The sequence below is a fragment of the Malurus melanocephalus genome, unplaced genomic scaffold (assembly GCF_030028575.1).
Source record: "Malurus melanocephalus ecotype Western Australia unplaced genomic scaffold, MMel_1.1 scaffold_392, whole genome shotgun sequence".
Taxonomy (NCBI): domain Eukaryota; kingdom Metazoa; phylum Chordata; class Aves; order Passeriformes; family Maluridae; genus Malurus; species Malurus melanocephalus.
Window position 1 is genome coordinate 216,630 of NW_026623624.1, and position 2,771 is coordinate 219,400.

Consider the following 2,771-nt stretch of genomic DNA (forward strand, 5'->3'; position numbering starts at 1 on the left):
TTTTTTTTTCCTTCTAAGCACTCAGCTTTTTAGATCCCCCAGGGAAAATAAAGGAATAGTTGGAAAAGAATATGCATCAAGTTCTACAGGACTGTATGTTTGGGGGAAGGTGGCTCTGCTATTTTGTCTGTCTCAGTGAGAACAAGCTGCTCTCTTCTGTGAGAAACCCACTCCTCCTCTAAGCAGGTCACTGGCATGAGGCTGGGGGAAAACAGACTCCARTTCCCATCCCTATTACAGAAATGGAAGATGGGAACGAGTGAGTTCCTTCATGTGGCAAATTTGAAATATTTCTCATCCGGTCTCCCAGGGACTGCCAGAGCCTGTCTCCCCATCTCCCTCCTGTTCTCAGGTGGAGTTTCAGGCAMAAAGCCAGGTAAAGTTTCCCAGCACCCTGGCTCCAGCTGAGMATGTTGCAGTTTCTCTCCCATCCACTGAGCCAATACAATTACTTCTGCAGACAGGAAATAAATCTGATTACCACCGTGGACAACAGATCCCTGTAACTTGCAGCTGTTGCCTGAATATTTTGCCCAGAGGAAGGTGTTCTCCTCTCAGTCCCTGACAGAAGCACCATGGCTGTTTCTTCAGCTCCAGATTACTCACAAAACTCCCTCTTCTCCTTCCATTTTTCCACTCTGCAGAAACCCTTCTACACATATATTTTATTTTTATAGGGAGTGATACAGTCCTCAAAAATGTAATGCGTGTTCATATTTCTCCATCTTTAGCTGAGGTAAATGGTAGCTATTAAATGCCCAAAGCAGCTACATAAAACAGATTCTAAATGCCTTCCTTTCCCTGGCACTGGTTGTTTGCAGATACACAGCATGTATCATCACAAGTCTTCAAATTTTCCTTGTTTGCGTTTTCTGCATCCTCAAAGGCTCAGTCTCTGAAATGGATTTTAACTGCCTCATTTTTCTTGGTAATGTAGAYTTTAATTTGATGGCCTGTGTTCAAGAAATGAGACCCCATTTTTCCACAGAGCCTTTCTGGAACCACTTTTTAAGGACACAATCCTTGTTTGTCCTGGGCAGGGTCAGAGATCATCTCAGGGAACATCTTCAGGGCAGCTTTCTGAACACAGAACGAGCCTTGTCTTGGAGGTGAACAATTGCTAAACAACACAGGCTGCTCTAAGCTAGAAATAGCCTCCTTCAAAAAACAAGATTTATCATAGCAGAGCTAGCTGTAATAGACCAAAATCATTACATTAAGTGTAGGTAGCAGGGGCTCAGTGCTTGAAATCTCTCTTTGTCCCCTTCTTTTAATTGGTACTACAGGCATTCCTGGTTCTGTGCTGCAAGGTGGGAGCCTTAAGCAGCAAAGCAAGAGCCCTGGAAAGTTCACAGCTCTGTTGTTAACAGGCCAAAAAGGCTCCACAGGCATTTAACTACTGGCACTGGGGCTGTGCTTCACTGTCYCCTCTCGCAGGTACTCTCGTGCTGTGGTTCGTGTGTTCCCTCCTCTGTATCTGTGCCAGATCATGGTGATAATAGATTTTTTTTATATGTTCTAAAGTTTCTTTTCTCACTATGGCTCTTTCTGTAAGGAACTGGCCTACATGTGATCAAATGTGCCACATCTTGTCTACTGTTAGCAAAAGGGTGGTTATAAATGTGTGGCACATGGAGAAAATTGTAACAATGGGTAGCTGCAGTTCACACTTCTCCTCATCCAATAATGCATATTGACTTCTTGGTATCAGAGGCTGACATATTTAATTTTCAATGAGGTCAGATATTTTTAATGTCCTTCCTATAGAATTTAGATGATTCACAAGGTGTTCAAACCATTTATTCTGCATGGAAATAAGTAGGGCATAAGAGAGAGCAATTGCTCTATGGCTCTGCCTTCAGTAGTGGAGTTTCTGAACACAAGGGGTCCAATTTTTGAGCAGCTGCAGCTCAGCACAATTCMAGGTGTGCAGAGTAGGATTCTAAAAGGAGTATGGGTGAAGGTTTCCTGATGAAAGGAGGATGAGAAGACAAAAAGCATTGCAATGAACTAATTAAAATCGATGCCAGGAGAGATCTCTCTGATGCCTGGGTGGTGAGCAACCAGCAGGTGTCTTCATTACTCAGACTGCTGGTGACAAGTTACATATAAAACTATGGGGTAGCTCRTTTAATTTCAACTGCAAAGTCTTAGCTGCTCTTTGGAGAGATGGAGTGGGAGGAAAGCCCAAMGATGCTCAGTCTGTCAGTTTAGTATTTGGACAAGAAAGGGTGTTCCAGAACCTGACTCTTGTGAGCTTGAAACCCTTTTCTTTAAGAACAAAAGGAATGAATAAAATAGGGTGAAGTTTGGTTTAACAGAAAAGCAATCACCATGGATGACTACTGCTGTAATAAAGGGTTTGATTTGTATCCCAGTAGAATGTGGTTGGTTTCACCCAGTCAGGCTTATTTTCCACCAAGAAATGGGGGATCTCTACTTCAGGGGGTGAAGWCATGGGGTGGATGGAAGGCAAAGTCATTGGTGTTAATGGATGCTCTGCAATTTTCTTCTATAAAGGAATTGCTTGCAAGGTGGAAAAAAATATTTCAGCATTAACTGTGAGCTGTTATCAGAGTTGTGCAGGTTGCAGCTTTTATAGTTAGGGATGCAAAGCAGCGTTCATTCAAGTGCTGGCTTCATATCAGTGCTGGGCAAAATTTGTGGACCCATTTCAATGCAAAAATGTATGACATTGTCATTGCTTTTTCATGTTGACTCATACAGGTGACTTCTGTCAATGAGATTTTGATAGCCCCTGCCTTGGAGGC